This window comes from Neofelis nebulosa, chromosome 1 (assembly GCF_028018385.1).
Source record: "Neofelis nebulosa isolate mNeoNeb1 chromosome 1, mNeoNeb1.pri, whole genome shotgun sequence".
NCBI lineage: Eukaryota > Metazoa > Chordata > Mammalia > Carnivora > Felidae > Neofelis > Neofelis nebulosa.
In genome coordinates this window covers 126,037,267-126,056,750 of record NC_080782.1, presented here as the reverse complement: position 1 = coordinate 126,056,750, position 19,484 = coordinate 126,037,267, and the positions used below count along the sequence as shown (strand labels likewise).

Here is a 19,484-nt window from a genome sequence, read left to right as displayed (position 1 = left end):
AATCTATTAATCCCATCCAAAGTACTTCTCATCACAAATATTTTTAATTTCTAGATTTGGATCTTTTGTTTTGTATCTTCCATTTTCTCTCCTTGTTATACTCATGTTTTCTTCTATCACTTTAACAAGTAAAGCATATTTATAATAGCGGTTTTAATATCTTTGTCTACTCACTCTATGCTCTCGTTTCTATATTTTGTTTCTATTAATTGAATTTTATCCATGTTATGACTGTATGATCCTGCTTCTTTGCATGTCCTGTAATTTTTCATAAGAATCCAATTATGTCATTTGCCTTCCTTTAAAGATTACAATCATGTGATACCTGCTGTCCAATGCCTAAAATACTGTTCTATGTATCTTGCTGGGTTTTTTACTTGTTGAAGGTCCTTATACTCTATCATGGCTGGAAATGGAAGGCCTTGCAATCCTAAATAAATTAATTCACTAAGCATCAATGATTGCTTACATCACAATGAAAGACATAATCAGAAATTATGTGCCTCCTGGCGACACATCATCATTTACGATGTAGTCCTGCAAAAAAGTATACATCAAATTTGAATCTGATCAAAACTCTAGATATAACTACCAATTTTTAGGAAATACATAAAACAGAGGAATATCTTAAACTATACCACAGAGATACAATCAATAAAATCAAAATTTCAGAAAACTCTGTAGGACAAACAACTAGCTTTTTTGACAATTTAAATTACAAGAAAATTTAAAAGGTGGAAAGCAAGCTATAGATGAAAAGAGACTTCAGATATAAAAATGTATTGGGCACCTGGCTGGCTCAGTTGTTAAGCATCTGACATCAGCTCAGTTCATGATCTCATGGCTCCTGAATTCAAGTCCCACATCTGGTGAGCTCATGTCCTACTTCAGGCAAGCACGTTCCCCACTTTGGGTAAAACATGAGCCCCACTTTGGGCGAGCCCTGCTTCTCTCTCTCTCTCTCTCTCTCTCTCTCTCCCTCCCTCCCTCTGCCCCTCCTGGGAGTCTCTCTGCCCCTTGCTCACTTGTGCTCTCTCTCTCTCTCCAAAAAAATACATACATATATATATAAATATATGTATGTATATATATTTATATATATATGTATGTATATACATATGTATGTATATATGTATGTATATATATTTATATATATATATATATATATATATATATATATATATATATATATATACACACACACACATACACACACACATACATACATACATACATTTATCAATGTATTATCATGTGTGGACCCTACCTGGATCCTTACTCAAGCAAATAAACGGTGAGAAAAAATTAGGACACTTACAAAACAATTGGAAATTTACATTCAAACTAGACAAACTAGTTGATGGTATTAAGGAATCATTATTAATTTTAGGTGTAGTAATGGTATTAGGATTATTTTTAAGTCATCTTTTAGAGAAACATTCTGGCATATTTACAAGTGAAATCATATGATGTTTAATATTTGCTTCATATGAATATAATAGGGAACAAGTGGGTACAGATAAAATAAGACTGGCCACAAATAGGTAATCATAGAAGCTAACTGATACATATGTTTGAAAGTTTCTACTACAAAATAACTTAAAAATTGTTCAAGAGTTATAAAATTGAGATATGGATTCTAAATTTGGCTTGACATCATTCTGCTTCATCTCTCTCTATAAAATATGAAATATAAAACTTATCCCAATATACTTTCCATTATGTCCACTTATGAGCTATGTGATGTAGGGAAGTTACTTCATCTTTTAAGCCTCAGTTTAAAAAGTGATGAATGTAATAGCAAATTTTTAGGACTACTATATGGGTTAAATTAGGTAATATATGTTAAGCCCTTATCATAGTGCCTAGCACAAAGTAATTATCATCTATCATTATTATTATTATATCTTGATGCATCTAAGAGACACTAATGGTTGAATTCTGTATATAATTTTAAATCAAAGTACTCTATAGTTTATTTTCTTATCCCTTTCCTTTCCATATCCTTTCTGAAACTTCCCCTCTGAAATTCTATGGAACAATGTGCCCAACAGCATAAGCCAGGAGAGAAAGAGCTTGGCTCTCCTTTCCAGGGACAGTCATTGCTGTGGCTCTGGAAAAACGGAGGTGCCACTTTCATCATTGTCAGAATATAGTATGCAGCTGTTCTTCTGGTATGCCACACATCCTGAGGTTGCTCCCAAGGGCTAAAAACAGAGCTCAAGCCATCAGCCCAGCTCAGCCAAGATCATTCTTTTTCAAGGTGGCCCCATTTCAGATAAAATGGGCACTTTATATGTATCCCTTTTCTAACTAAGAGTTGGTCTTCCCTCCTGGTCTGTGGCCTACTTGAGGACAAGGGCTGTGTCTAGTTTATCTTTAGAGCTTATGCTCCTAGCAAAGCATCTGGGATAGAGCAGGTACTTAATATTTGTTACATGAAGAAATTAACTGTCTATTATTTTGTTTTATTTGGAGTGGGGCAGGAATGGGAAAGAAACATTGATAGACATGCAGGAAACCAATGTTGGATGAATCTTTCTAACAGTTTTTTATCAGGGAGTACAAACTTATTTACAACTTCCAATTCACTTCTATTCCCATGAAATACTTACAGTTCCCCAAATGCATCCTAAATTTCCTTCTGAGCCTGTGTTCGAACTATTCTCTCTACCTATTAATATCCCTCCCCCAACTACCTCACCTTCAGACTTAATATATACATCCTTCAACACTTGGTTTCAGTATCTCCTCTTCCATGAAGCTTTTTTTTTCTTTTCTAATGTTTTACTTTTGAGAGAGAGAGAGACAGAATGTGAGCAGGGGAGAAGCAGAGAGAGAGACACAAAATCTGAAGCAGACTCCAGGCTCTGAGCTGTCAGCACAGAGCCCAACACAGGCTCAAACTCATAAACCAAGAGATCATGACCTGAGAAGTGAGACGCTTAACCAACTGAGCCACCCAGGCACCCCTCGTGAAGCTTTTTTTAACCACTGTAGCTGAATGGGGTATCTTTTTTTTTTTTTTAAGTTTACTTATTTTGAGAGAGAGAGGGAGAGAGAGAACATGCTCACAAGTGGGGGAGGGGCAGAGAGACAGGGAGAGAGAATCCCAAGCAGGCTAAGCACTATCAGTGCAGAGTGTGATGTGGGGTTGATCTCATGAATCATGAGATCATAATCTGAGTCAAAATCAGAGTCGAATGCTCAACTGACTGAGCCATCCAGGTGCCCCTTTAAGGGGCATCTTCTTGACTTAACACTTTAGATTTCGCTCAAGGTATTCATAATATTCTATCACATGATGTGGTTGGTTGTAGAGGTTTCATAATGTTTATAAGATTGAGGACAAGGATCATATTTAAATTTCTTTGGCATCTAGGGTAGTGCTTTGTACACATCAGGCATCTAATGGTGTTTAGTGTATTTACTGGCTAAACTTTGCAGAATAAAAAGCATAATCATTCAACCAAATTTAAAATATAAAACAAGTGAGCCTTTAAAAGTGTGTTTTATCTGTAAGATTTTTTTCCTTAAAAAATTAACACATTGTTTTTCAAGTTCTGCTATCCTACTATTATCTGTTTTATTAGACAATATCCTCCACTCCTAGAAAGCCAAGGAAAAACTATAATGAGGCATATAGACTTTTTAATTAAGCAAATTAAAGAGAAAATTTTACAATATTAAAAAATAGTAATTGGACATTTCCTTCAAATTTCATGGTAAGACAGACTAGGGTATTTAAAAGTGATGAGGCACCTGGGTGGCTCACTCAGTTAAGCAACTAACTCTTGATTTCACCTCAGGTCAAAATCTCATGGTTTGTGAGTTTAAGCCTCGCTTTGGCCCCTATGTTGATGGCACAGAGCCTGCTTATAATCTTCTCTCTCCTTCTCTCTGCCCCTCCCCAGCTTGCACATATTCTCATTCTCTCTCTTTCTCTCTCACAATAAATACATTTTTAAAAATTTAACTTTTTATAAATAAATAATCAAGAATCACTAAACAACTGTATAATCTTGGCCAAGCCCTTGATTTTTCCAAATATCCCCAAACTACTTCTCAGCAGATTTACAGGGCACGAAGTGTCGAAAAGTATAAAATATTAAATAACTTCAGGCTACTATACTTCTCAAAGGTAAGGGCCAGGATAGAAGTAAATTTCATTTCTCAAAATTAAAGGTGAGCTGACACTTCCTTGTTACTTGGATAATTGTTTTTATTTTCTCTTCTACATGATACACTCTAGCACTGCCATCATATATTTACCATTTTGTTGCCTTTCCTCTTTTTCATTCCTTCTAGATTAAAGATTAAGATATATAAACCAATGACATCTCCCACCACCCACGATCCCATCCCCAGCAAGCAAGTTCAATGTAGCCTTGTCCATGCTATTTCTTAAAGTTATATTTTATTGCTTAGATCATCTAGTCCATCTTTTCCATTTTACACATAAGGAGCTGAAAGTCTAGACAGAGTATGTTATTTGTTCAAGGTCACGCAGCTAGTGTCAGATCCCATAAAAGAATCTCCTTTTCTTATCTCCCAGTTCTCAATATTACATTCAACAATGTCTAGGCACACAGATGGCCATTAACAAATATTTTCTTGAAATGAAATGAATTTAATTGCTGCTTCTTTGTTTGACAAAAATACCTGGCCACCCTATAGAATGTGGAACAAAAGGGTGAAAGTGCTGTTCTGAATGCTGTGGTTTAAAAGGTAGTTAGTTTAGTCTAGACTCTAGAGTAGGCTGCTTGGGCTCTGATTTGGGCTCTGCCACTGGCCATCTGTATGATCTTAGGAAAAACTGCTTTACATTTCTTAGCCTCAGCTTTCTCATTTGAAAAAGGAAGATAATCACAGAAACTACCTCAAAGGGTGTTTATTCATTCAATAACATTTGTTGAACACTTACTCTTAAGCAGGTACTATGATAGATGCCTGGGATACAGCAATGGACAAGAAATAAAAGATCATACCCTGCAAAGCTAAAATTCTACTAGGATTAAAGGATATATCCAAATAAAATGCCTAGTACGGAGTATGGTCCCTAAGAAATGTTCAATAAATGTTACTTGTTGTAATCATTATTATTAAAAATACACTGTATATCCACGTTTAAAAAGCCTATCAGCAAATAAATCTTACAAACTAAAAGCTCCAAGCAAGATTTTAGAGTATAAAACAGCTCACACAGTAGTGTTTCACAAGGACAGACATTATCACCATGGCAATATTTCTCTGAGTTCCTTAATAGCACTTGCTTGATGCTGTGGAAGGTTCAAGCATGATCTGTGAAAAAACCTTGTAAATAGCATCATATAAGGGGTGAAGAAAATCCTCTCCAATTTATGTTCAAAAAACGTAACGTTCTCTGTAGAATCATCTGATAAAATTTAATGTACACAATCTTAAATTAAGAAACATAAACTGGGGGATAATTACTTGTATTACAATGGGAGTTATCAAAAATTTCTTTTCAATAGCCACATTTCCTAGCATATTCAAAAAATGATGCACTGGGGCACCTGGGTGGTTAAGCATCTGACTTTGGCTCAGGTCATAATCTTGCGGTTCATGAGTGTGAGCCCAGCATTCTCTCTGCTGTCAGCATACAGCCCACTTCAGATCCTCTGCCTCCCTCTCTCTCTGCCCCTCCCTCCTCCCTCAAAAATAAATAAGAACATTTTAATTAAAAACAAATAATGATGTACTGTTTAAAAAAATTCCACACGAGGGGTGCCTGGGTGGCTGAGTCAGTTCAACAGCCAACTTCAGCTCGGGTCATGATCTTGTGGTTTACAGGTTCGAGCCCCACGTTGGGCTCTGTGTTGACAGCTCAGAGCCTGGAGTCTGCTTCAGATTCTGTGTGCCTGTCTCTCTTTCTCCGTCCCTCCCCTGCTCACACTCTGTCTCTCTTTTTGTCAAAAATAAATTTTAAAAAAACTTAAAAAAAATTTTTTTTAATTCCACATGACTGACAAGCATATTCAACATCCTTAGTTTTTAGTGAAATGCAAATCAAAACCAAAATGAGGTTCACTTCACACCTACTAGGGTGGCTATTCACTTTTTACATGGAAAAGAACAACAGCTGGAGAGGATGTGGACAAACTGGAACCCTCATACATTGCTGGTGGGCAGGTACAGTAGTCTCTGTGGAAAACAATTTGGTAGTTCTTCAAAAGTTAAATATATCTACTATATGATGCTGCAAAAGTTAACAACTACCTACCATATGATGCCATAATTCCACTTCTAGATATATACCAAAAAGAACTGAAAACAGGTACAAGTGAGATGTACATGTATGTTGACAGCAACACTATTCACAACAGCCAAGAGGTAGAAACAACCCCAATATCCATTAACGGATGAATGGATAAACAAAGTGTAGTATATACATACAATCCAACATTATTCAATCCAGAAGTGGATTACTGATGTTTGCTACCACATGGATCCAGTATATTACACTAAGAAGACAGATACAAAAGGTTGAAAGAGTACATTTATATGAAATATCTAGAAGAGATAAATGCATAGACACAGAATGCGGATTAGAGGATGCCAAAGGCTATAAAGAAACAGGAATAGGGAGAAACTGCTTAATAAAGTGTTTTACTTTGGAGTTTGGAACTAGAGAGAGATATAGTTGTGAATGTGCTAAATGTCACTGATTTGTCCCCTTTAAAATAGTTTTATAACCAATGTTCTAAAAATATAAAAGATTCATTTTAGATTACATAAAACTGGTCTCAGTAACTTTTTTAAAAAAGATATTGTCCACATGTCCTATAAACATATATAAAAGCATAAGAAAAAAATTACAAGCAATTGTCTAGCTGTCTCAGATACCCCATGCAAACAAGGCCTCTATTCACAGTGAAGGAAAGAACAGAATGTTCTTTCTAAAATCCTAGTTTCTTCCTTCTAGAGGATAATTTTTTAAGGTAAAAGTATGACTGTCATACAAACAGAAAATGAACACATGACAAAGGTTTATTTCACCCATTAAAGATAACCAGTAAAACATTAAAAACTGGTTTAAGAGGTAGTCAGAAACAATGAAATGAATTTGTTAAGAGACACAAAACTAGCTTCTTGGGGAAAGCAGTGGCAGGGGGCGGTAATCAACTGCATCCCCACAAGACAAAATTTGATTGTTTTTATATAGACAACAGTAGGCATTATCCTCCGTTTTCTGCAAATTTAGGGAGCTTCAACAGCTCAAAGACAATGAAAGATAAACTGGATAATTTGGAAGGATGCACTAGTCAATGCCTAGCATTCTAAAAAATACTCAGTGATTTTTTTTCCCCCAGATTTCAAATTTTTTCCTGACATTCTTCTGGCATTCAAGGTAATTTACTACCTTATCAAATGGCTTCTCTTTCTTGGACTTCAGGTCCTTGTTTATTTAAAAAAACAACCACAACAACTTTTTTTAAAGAGCAATTGGCTTAGAAGACTTAAAGCCTGTCTGGATTTTTTTTTTTTAATGTTTATTTGTTTTTGAGAAAGAGAGAGAGAACAAGTGGAAGAGGGGGCAGAGGGAGAAGGGGACAAAGGATCCAAAGTGGGCTCTGCAAGCCCATTGTGAGGTTCAAACTCACAAACCGTGAGATCATGACCTGAGCCAGAGTTAGATGCTTAACCAACTGAGCCATCCAGGTGCCCCAAGCCTGTCTTGATCTTTGACAGCTTGACAACAACCAGTTTCCAACGGCCAGATGCTGAGTTAGAGATTCCTACAGGTAACAGAGCCCTTCAAGCCATCAGCACTCATGATCACATCACATAAATTACTTCTCTTCTGGGACATGCCTTTCTTGATGAAGAAGACCGTACTTCTAATTAACCACTCCAGGATAATTTGCCTTTTTGCACTATTACCAGAAATATGACTTCCCCTCCCGTTCTGTCATGACCAACAAGCATCATTTCATTTTTAAACTGACTGGAACCAGAGGGAGAAGTAGTCTGCAACTATGAAACAAAACAAAATAGTTGCCTTCCATGAGATGTTCAAAAAACACTGGTTGAGGGGCGCCTGGGTGGCGTAGTCGGTTAAGCGTCCGACTTCAGCCAGGTCACCATCTCGCGGTCCGTGAGTTCGAGTCCCGCGTCAGGCTCTGGGCTGATGGCTCAGAGCCTGGAGCCTGTTTCTGATTCTGTGTCTCCCTCTCTCTCTGCCCCTTCCCCGTTCATGCTCTGTCTCTCTCTGTCCCAAAAATAAATAAAAAAACGTTGAAAAAAAAAAAAAACACTGGTTGAGTTGAATGGCTTTTAAAATTCTTGTATCATTGGCGGGGAAGAGGGTCTGTGACCAATTGCACTTAGTTTACTGTATTGCAGCAACCCTGTATTATTTATTTAAGGGTCACTTACTCAGTGTAACTGAGAATTACTAAGCATTGCATTCAGGATACACTTAGTTTACTGTAAATGCAGTATGAAATTCATGCTTCTTCCTCATGCTAGCTCTTCTACAGGATTCTCTAGCTCCCCAGTACTGAGCACACAGTAGGTCCTCAATCAAAGGTTGCTTTGATTAAATTATATTTAATCATATAATTTATTACAGACAATGAAGTCTATACTTGTCAGGAAGTATTCTGCTTACTCATGATAACATCAAGTTCCTCTACTTATTGGGCCTAAGTTATTTTTATTGTATTTAAGGGTATTGATCAATGCAACACACAAACAAAAGCACATCCACCACAAGTGTGTAAAACAGAAGTGTTCAGGGGTGCCTGGGTGGCTCAGTCAGTTAAGCGTCCAACTTCGGCTCAGGTCATGATCTCATCAGCCATGGGATCAAGCCCCATGTTGGACTCTTTGATGACAGCTCTGAGCCTGGAGCCTGTTTCAAATTCTGTGTCTCCCCCCTCTATGCCCCTCCCCTGCTCACGCTCTGTCTCTGTCTCAAAAATAAATAAACATTAAAAAAAAAAAAAAAAACACAGAAGTCTCGCTTCCAAGAAAAAAATGGTTTTTTTCAATAAAAAAATAATTTTCCATAAAGATCTACAATCCTGCACAGATCTTCCATCAAAGCCAATGCTAAGATTATTATTAGATTTCTGAAATCAGTAAAATTGTAATCCATATTCAAGCAACTGTGAGCTACCTCCTGTCTTTTGGATTGAGGGAAAAGGCAGCTTGAATTTCCCTGAAATGCCAATACCAAAATTCTTTACATTCCAGCTAAAAATGCTTTACTTACCATGAGACTTTGGCTTCTGCCCTGCCTTTTTCTCATTTTCATTTAGATTCAATGTATAATTATTAGTGGTTAACTCAGGGTCACATATTTTTGGTCCCTTTGTTGGGAGGACACACACAAGCATGCACACTCCCCAAGTATGGTTAGTTGAAAGCCGGGGCTGCACCAAATAGAGCAGAATAGGGAGACCCTTCCCCATCCCTTCCAGTTGATCCCCTAGCCTCTTCGCACACAGCTGTCATTCCAGTTTATGCCCCTCCTTGCCAGAGAGCAGGGATCTACCTCAAACAAATCCAGCCTCAAGGGGTGTTTTTTATGGGGACACCAGGACCTGCAAAGCAGACAACGTGGAAGCTGTGAGTACCTCTGACACCAAGGCTGCTGGTTGGCTGGGTTTTCTCATATCATACTGATGCTACAGATGAGGAAAACTAAAGTTCTTTGGGTGTAGGACAGAGAATGCATTCCTGGTACTTTCAATTTATAGGAAGTAAGCTCAGGGGCTTCCCACCTCTACTCTCAGGACCAAATACACTCATTCACTCGCTCACTCACTCACTCACACACTTGTCAGTAAACACTTAACTAGTGTCTATTATTAAAGTACTAAAAAAAATGCAGGAGGGGACTGAAAGCTACACTGCAATTTACTATTTCTTGGGTCCAAACATCTGGAGTTAACGTGCCTACAGGTCCCAGCACTCCTCTTTGGTCAGATGTACCTTCTGAGTGCCAAGCTGGGTACATGGGAGACCAGAGAAAGAACAACGCTCTCATTCTCTTCAATGCTACCTGGGCCCCTAACTCTGCCCAGGGGAAGCCAGGCAGAATTTGAAGAAAGATCTGCCCCCACTGCTACTGGTGATTTTAGGGCTGGAAATGATATACTGTAGGGAGCAAGCAAGACAAACTATACTGATATAGCCAGAGGGAAAGGAAATAAGCTTAGTAGAAAAAAAGAGAAGAGTAACAAAAGGAGAACAGTGAATAGCTGATATCTACCAGGATGGCAGTGAGATGTTGATTCAGCATTTAGAGCTCAGCCTGGAAGGTCTAGAGTCAATACCTACCTACCTGTGAGGTACCCCTGGAGGAGGCTGGACTAAAATGTCTATGACATACATTATGCTCCATGCAGGGAAACAGGTGGAAACAGAATAAGCATTACTGAATATCTATTTGATCTCTCTTTCCATCCCATAGATACAGTCAAAAACCTAAGTAAACCCAAGGAATGTGTTTCTGAGTACTAGGTATGTAGTTGATTTTTCTCTCGGACTTCTCTGCCATATTTTCAACTCTTCTTTAATGAGAATACCCTTTTATGGACATATTTAAATAAACTATTTTTTAAAAAATAGAACAAACCTCCAGACTTGGAGAGAGGGTCCTGGGTCAGACTAGACCTTGCTGAGTGGACTAAGAAATCCCAGAGCTCCCAGGGCTTAATACCAACCTCTGCCAAGGTCTGAATCTGTTAGCTTTACTGAATCCAGCAGTTAACAAGGGTATAATAACATCTGCCTACCTTACAGACTTGTTCTGAAGGTCACAAGATAAAAGTGTGGAAGTGTTTTTTGAGTATCAACTACTTAATCAGTGGGAGATAGTATTACTCCCATTAAAGGCAACTTTTTTTTTAATATATCTGATTTGATTCTTTTTTTCTTCAATATATGAAATTTATTGTCAAATTGGTTTCCATACAACACACAGTGCTCATCCCAAAAGATGCCCTCCTCAATACCCATCATCCACCCTCCCCTCCCTCCCACCCCCATCAACCCTCAGTTTGTTCTCAGTTTTTAAGAGTCTCTTATGCTTTGGCTCTCTCCCACTCTAACCTCTTTTTTTTTTTTTTTCCTTCCCCTCCCCCATGGGTTTCTATTAAGTTTCTCAGGATCCACATAAGAGTGAAAACATATGGTATCTGTCTTTCTCTGTATGGCTTATTTCACTTAGCATCACACTCTCCAGTTCCATCCACGTTGCTACCAAGGGCCATATTTCGTTCTTTCTCATTGCAATGTAGTACTCCATTGTGTATATAAACCACAATTTCTTTATCCATTCATCAGTTGATGGACATTTAGGCTCTTTCCATAATTTGGCGATTGTTGAGAGTGCTGCTATAAACATTGGGGTACAAGTGCCCCTATGCATCAGTACTCCTGTATCCCTTGGATAAATTCCTAGCAGTGCTATTGCTGGGTCATAGGGTAGGTCTATTTTTAATTTTCTGAGGAACCTCCACACTGTTTTCCAGAGTGGCTGCACCAATAACGCAACTTTCTATAAAACTAAAAAAGAGTAGGGATAGATATATTGGGGCGCCTGGGTGACTCAGTCAGTTAAGCATCTGACTTTGACTCAGGTCATCATCTCACGGTTAGTGAGTTCTAGCCCCGTGTCAGGCTCTGTGCTGACAGCTCAGAGTCTAGAGCCTGCTTTGGATTCTATGTCTCCCTCTCTCTCTGCCCCTCCCCAACACATACTGTGTCTGTCTGTCTGTCTGTCTCTCTCTCTCAAAAATAAATAAAACATTAAAAAAAATATTTTAAGGGTAGGGATAGATATAAAGAAGGTAGGGATTTAAATGGATTTCCCCTCCGTTTAAGTTCAAAGGAGATTCACAGATTAATTCTGACTAGCAAAGCTCTGCTCAGGACATCTGAAGCAACAAGAGAAACAGAAATTCAGCAGTAAGAATAATCTTTACTCCGTGTCAGGTAACTTGTATTGTTGTGAAATCTGCAGGTCCTAGAACTGAGTTCCTGAGAGATCATCCTACCTTTCCAATTCTGGTAGAATCTGACCTCCTGGGGGAAACCCTGAAACCCAACTGATGTGTAAGAGACCTAGCATAGATATATCTGAAACTAGAAGAGATCAAGTGACTTCCCGAGATTGGCCCCAAGTTTGGTTTCAAGTTCTCACCTTGATGTATTTAGCTATCTCCTAGAGGAGCTGGAAGAACTAATTAACTGAGCCAGACAAGAAGTAACAGAAAGTGTATAAGGACAAGGCTATAAACTTGTGCCGACACTAGTCCGTGGCCAAATCTGTTTCTCACTCTGGTTCTTATTTGCACAGTACATTAGAAGAAGAGATGATGTCAACACCAGTCAAGACCAGTTATCTCAATACTCAACCCCTGGCAGGAGAATTTGTGCCCTGATTTATTTTTAGTGCTTTTCTACCTTAGTAATCCAGTCAGCTGAAGAAAAGCCAGCAACCTGACTGTTTTCTGAGCTCACCACCCTTATTTATCCCTTAGCAATCAGCAAGACATTTAGTCATCTGGAGGAGAATCTACTAGGAGTTTGGGGTTCCATCATTTGCAAACTTTCAGAGACCACAGAGAATTACTATCCCAACCCAAGTGGAAGTTGGGGCCTGTTTCATTGGTAGCAATCTTTTACGCAAGGGAGAAAGACAAAGAGAGGTTGCTAACAAAAATAGGTATGTAGAGTCTATCATTTTTATCAGCAGGGTGGAGAATAGGGTAAAAAACAAGAATTAAGCTTTTCCTTTCATGAAATGTAGACCTTAATGCTCACATTCTGCTTATTTTAAGCTTCAAATAGGACTGTTGGTAGGAATTCACAACGAATAGAGAGTATCTTTCTTATTGATATGCAGAAAGTGAAATATCAAAATATTCATCAGTCATTTCCACATTTTTGCATTTGGATTTAACCCCAAATATTTAATTTTATTTCCATCTCATACAGCTTGTGAGGACAGATTTATCCAACACCAGCTGTCCTCATATTTAAAAGCTGCACCACAAAGATAAAATTAGCATCAAGTTAGGGTCATATTTCTCAGCAAGAATTCTGCTCTATGTCCCACTGATGCCCTGAGCCACAAATGACAAACCAAATACCAGCATTATTGTTGTTTTTCTTGAACAATTCCTTAGCAGCCACAGTGTGGTAGAAACTGCAAGTATCACCAAAAAAAAGAAAAGAAAAAAAAGGCATATACCCTAAACATACAGAATTATACCCATGGGTACAAACTTATTTCCAAGATTATTTCTCACCAAAATGGGTGGAAAGTATGTACTGTTTTGACAGAGTAGGGAGTAAGCGAAGTCAACTATCACAACTCCAACGCTACCATCCTTTTATTCTGGAACTTCCCTCTATAGGAATTTTCCAAACTTGCATGAGGCTCAAATTAGGCTTACGTCTGGATAAGGTGCAACTGTACATTAAATCAAACAGTAAAGACCAAATGTCATCATCTCAGTGTTAGATATGTACTATGACAATGTATTTGATAAAAAAATAAGGGAGAATAATCTCAAGATTCTAAAAAATTATCTGTTAAACATTCAAGTTGACTGAAATCTAATTGTAAAAGTCTAATTGTAAAAGCAATGTAAAAATACATTGCTAATATTCTATGGTCAGATTGGAAGACTGTATTTCTCAACAGGCATTTTACAAGAGGAAAAAGCAAAAGTGATCAAAAAACACACAAAACATGTACCACTTCATTTATGATTAAAGAAATACAAGTCTAGGGACACCTGGGTTGCTCAGTTGGTTAAGCGTCTGACTTGAGCTCAGGTCGTGATCTCATAGCTCATGAGTTCGGGCCCCGCATCAGGCTCTGCACTGACAGTGTAAAGCCTGCTTAGGATTCTGTCTCCCTCTCTCTCTGCCCCTTCCCCGCTCTCTCTCTCTCTCTCTCTCTCAAATAAACAAACAAAAATAAATAAATACAAGTCTATGAAAAAATGAGATACCACATATGAGGATTATAAGGGAGTTATTCTCAAGTAACTATTAAGGATATACTATTTCACACAGGACAATGAGGCATAACTATTAAAATGTGAAATGTATGTGCTTTACTCCCCCTTGTAACTCCACTACTACAGATATACCTAGAAAAGTATGCAAAGGTGTGTTTATAAAGATGCTCACTTAAGGGGTGCCTGATTGGCTTTTTTGGAAAAGCATGTGACTCCTGATCTCAAGGTCGTGAGTTCAAACCCCACAATGGGTGTGGAGTCTACTTAAAATAAAAATTAAAAAAAAAAAAGATGTTCACTTAAATATGGTTTTAACAACTCCAATATTCTTCAACAGTGAACTGATAAATATTATAAATCATATAAAAAATTCTATGTAGGAATTTAAACAATAGATTTTTATGTGCTGCTATCAAATGATAACCCAAATATATTAAGTAGAAAAGCAAGGTATAATATATACAGTATGACTGCATTTATGAAATAATAAAATTATACACAAAAAGGTATATGTGTATAATTATATACCTGGAAGGATACTAAGAAACTTAGTAATAGAAATTGGAGACTGGAAAGGGTCAACTTCTACTTTTCACTTTATACTTTCTGTATGCTCTAAATTTTTAGAATTTTTGCCTTAAACATCTGCTACTTTTATTTTTAAAAATGTTCTGGCAAAAAAATCCTTTGGCATTCATAGGTCTGTTTCAATTTTCTGGAAAATTCATTTGCATGAAACATCCCAAGTCCTTAAAAATTATTTATGAATCAAAAGAATTAAATTATACTCAGAGTAGTTTGTAGTGTTGCCTATATTTTATTGTATTCTGGTTCTCTGAAAATTCCTGAAATTTGGTAGAATTGGCCAGAATTCCACTCATTTACTATGACAGATAACAAAAAGGATACCATTTTCATACATCACTGTTATTTTTATTTTTTTATTTTATTTTTTTTAATGTTTATTTATTTTTGAGACAGAAAGAGACAGAGCATGAATGGGGGAGGGGCAGAGAGAGAGGGAGACACAGAATCCGAAACAGGCTCCAGGCTCTGAGCTGTCAGCACAGAGCCCGACGCGGGGCTCGAACTCACGGACCGCGAGATCGTGACCTGAGCCGAAGTCAGACGCTCAACTGACTGAGCCACCCAGGTGCCCCCATCACTGTTATTTTTAAAAGGGAATTGACCTTCCAGAATATATTTCTTCATATCATGTTGTCATTTCAATGATTTAAAAATATTTAATGTTATATGATCTAATGTCAGGAGAATATTAGGTCTGACAATACTCTAAGAATATTAAATTCCTTCAAGACATTCATAAAAAGGACCTCTGTGGCAACCATCAGTTTGTTCTCTGTATTTATAGGTCTGATTCCACTTTTTATTTATTTATTTATTTATTTATTTATTTATTTATTTATTTATTTTTGATTCATTCATGAGAGGAATCATTTGTCTTTCTCGGCCTGACTTCCTTCATTTAGCATAGTACCCTCTAGGTCCATCCATGTTTTCTCAAATTGCCCAATCTCATCCTTTTTTATAGGTGTGGAATATTCATTCCACTGTGTGTGATACATATATACTGCATTTTCCTTACCTATTCATCTACTGATACATATTTAGTTTGCTTCCATGTCTTAGCTATTATAAATAATGCTGTAATAAACATTGGGGTACATATATCTCTTATAGTTAGTGTTTTCACTTTCTCTGGGTAAATATCCAGTAGCAGAATCATTGAATCATATGGTATTTCCATTTTTAATTTTTTGAGGAACCTCCACAATGTTTTCCATAGTGGCTATACTAATTTATATTCCCACCAAGAGTGCACAAGGCTTCCTTTTTCTCCACATCTTTGCCAACATTTGTTGTTTCTTGTCTTTTGGATTTGAGCCATTCTAAGAGGTATGAGGTTATGGTTGCCAAAGGTAAGGGAGGCGAGGGACTCGGCAAAATGGGTGAAGGAAGAAGGGAGATACAGGCCTCGAGTTACGGAATGAGTAAATCACAGGAATAAAAGGCAGAGTAAAAGGAATACAGTCAATGATATTGTTTTTTGTTTGTTTTTGTTTTGAGAGAGAGCAAGAGAGGGGGAGGCACAAAGGAAGTGGGAGAGACAGAATCTTAAGCAGGCTTCACGCCCAGTGTGGAGCACCACACAGGACTCGATCTCAGGACCATGAGATCGTGACCTGAGCCAAAAGTGACAGTTGGATGCTTAACCAACTGAGGCACCAGGCCCCTCTACAGTCAATGATACTGTAAAATGGATATAATGGGACAGATGGTAGCTACACTTGCAGTGAACATAACATAATGTATAAACTTGTCAAATCATTAAGTTGTACACCTGACACTTGTGTAACGTTGTATGTCAACTATACTTAAATAAGTGACCTCTGACCTCAGGTGCAAGAATCCAAGGACATAACACTGAGCAAACGGCAAGCAAGTATGTTCTTCTGATGTGGGAAAGTACTCTGTAAATTACTAAGTAGAAGAGAAATTTAGATTAGCAGTATATTAGTGTATTTGTTGGGGCTATTACCTTACCTGATTTTACACATCTCAGGCTGGACATAGGAAAACTATTCAGTTTATCTGCATTTTGACATACTGCACAGAAAAGCCTTCCACAGATGTAGGCTGAGATGGCAACTTTAATTTCCTTCTCTTCCTTTCGGCAGACCCATTAGATATGATAGATTCTCCATGATGTTACTTTGCAGTATCATAAATGTGTGCATGTGGTTTTTTTTAAAGGGACCTAAGGTGCCTAACACATATAATAATTTATATTATAAATTATAGATTAACATGCCTGACCCTTCTTTATTTCCTTATTTATAGGAAATAATAAAATGAATCTTGTGAACCCCTTATTCAACCCAAGAACGGGAACAATACCAATAACCGACATTATCTATGTGCTTCTCCCCTAAAGCTAACCCCCACCCTCCTTCCCTCAATTGTAACCAACAATCCTTTATTTTGTGTATACTATTTTAACTACCTTATGGTAAAATGTGAGAATTAAACAAGATGAATTCCTACCTTCATCTATGAATATTACAATGATTTTGATGAAGGGCATTAGACCCTTTGGGAAATACACAGATACCTGAGATACCAAAGCAAGCACCATACCTGACACTCAATACATTCTGGTTGAATTGGATCTATCAAAAAAAATTTACCAAGTACATAGTTTATGACTGCATCCTTAAATAAACAAGGGATTGGTGGTGATCTCTCAGAATTTGGGCAGACTAAAGAGATTTATGAACCAAACAACTCCCCAGCACCCCACCCAGGGCCACTCTGTCAAACAGGTAGCTTCCTGGTTGCCAGCCCTCTCCTCTCTCTCCTTTCTGCAACTTTTTCTCAACTGGCATTAAGGGCCAGAAGTTGAGTCTCTGATACTTGATAGTTAATATGAAACTTCCATCCGCTCTGTCCTATACATGATGACAAATAAATCTCCCTTAAGTGCAGGCCCTGTCATGTTATTCTATACTAGTACAGAAACCCACAATGATTCCTTAAGAGACATATCTCCTAAATCCCTACCCTGGTACTCAAAGCCCTTTGAGATCTGATCCTAACCAATCTTTCCAACCTTCTCTATCCTGTTAAACTGACCTACTTGTTATTCCCTATGCATGCCTCCCATTTTAACCAATGTTAAGATTCTGCTCATGCTACTGATCAAAGTGTAGTCTGTAGACCAGCAGCATCAGTTTTATCCGGGAGTTTGTAAGAAATGAAGGATCTCAGGCCCCAACCCAGACCTACTAAATCAGAATCTGCATTTTAATAAGATTCTCAGGTGATGCAAATGCATGTTAAATTTTGAGAACAACTGTAAAACTATAAAATGTTCTTCCATGGTGCTTGAAATTGTTATTATCTCCCTGCAGAACACATGAGCACCTAGAAAGCAAAGCGCTATCCAAATTATGTACCTAAGATATGCTGTTCAGCCCTCAGAAATTAAGGAATGCACTAAGTGAATACTCAACAAAGTTCTACAGATTGACTAATTTGGTTTCAGTAATGCAGCTAAAAAGATAACTAAAATCACCATCCTTCACTCTATGGTCTGACAAATCAGAATAAACACAGACATCATACTCACAATACACACACAGTCTTTTAGGGATAGAATTCTTAACAGGAAATAAAACTGTAAAAGAAAGTGATGCTAAAGCCTGACATAAACATCCAAACTGTTTTTGGGTCAACTAGACAATCACTCTAAGTTCCTTTAAACTAGAACTGAGGACCCACACTTACTTGATGGGCTCTAAGGTCATTTTGGACTCTAATATTTAAGGAGTCTATGATTCTAGGGAACATCACTTCTGCACTGTCCCAGAAGTGACTGGACAAATCAGGGAGAGCCCTGAGATTAAGTCTGAAGCTGCAAAGCCTGACTTCCTCTCTTAGTTCTCTCTAAACCCCAGCTTCTCTGTACCCTCCCTGAAAAGCTCCTGCTCTGCACATGTGTCTGCTATTATGACCCATGCCCCACCCCACCCCCATCTCCTGGCACTTCAAACTTCCCTTTGCCTCCATGAGCTGTCACTGTCACACTTCTCTCCCCTAGTCTGTACTTAGCTTCTCAGTCTTTCACACAGTTCAGCACTGCCAAGGTGACAATGAGCTAAATTAATCTGTGCTAAAAGAAGAAAGTTAGGAGAGAAATATGTCCTCCTAACCTGTCCTAATCAGCAAGAGTCTCCTTCCTGTGTGTAAATCTTTAAGAACTTTCTGGAGAAAAGTGAGGTGAGGTATCATTAAATCATACTCTGTAGTGAAGGGGCAGGACAAAGGGAGAATCTGCCCTTTGGACCTCTTAAATATTTTTATTCAATGAACATAGTTTCAATTTTATCTCTGCCAAGGGCCTCTGATATGGGTCTTTGGGGCTTTGACCCAAAGCTATTTCACATCTCAAAAATGGAATCATTACAGTTACCACACATCTCTCCCACATTTTGCAAATAGCTTTTTGCACACTGTCCAGTTCAATTTATATCAACACATCATATTTTCTTACACACCTAAGCAGTAAACAGAATACTGTCAGAGTTAAGTTTTTAACCCAGTGTCCTGTGTATGAGATTATTCGTGGACAATTCTGCTCATCCTTATAAGGTCCCTCCTGAACTCAAAGGCTAGTTACAAAGTTGAACTTCGGGCTTTCCCTCAGAACCTAGGTACCCCTTCCTCTGATTTCCCAAGAAATATACAGGTCAGGGAAGTATATTTCTCATAATAGAGGTTAAGAGCTCTCTGAACTAGAGATGGACTATGTGGATTTTATTGCTGGCTTCACCACTCACTAGCTATGTGACTTTGGGCAATCTGTATAACCTGTATAAGCTGATTCTTCCTCACTTATAAAATGAGAATAATAGTAATTGTACATCTTGGGGTTTGTGAAGAATGAATAATGAA

General features: G+C 37.8%; 1 protein-coding gene across 6 annotated transcripts in view; it reads right to left on the bottom strand.

Moving 5' to 3' along the window:
- Positions 1–19,484, bottom strand: part of KLHL3 (kelch like family member 3) — a 278,377-nt gene that overhangs the window by 222,701 nt on the left and 36,192 nt on the right. The gene's annotated exons all lie outside the window — the stretch shown is intronic.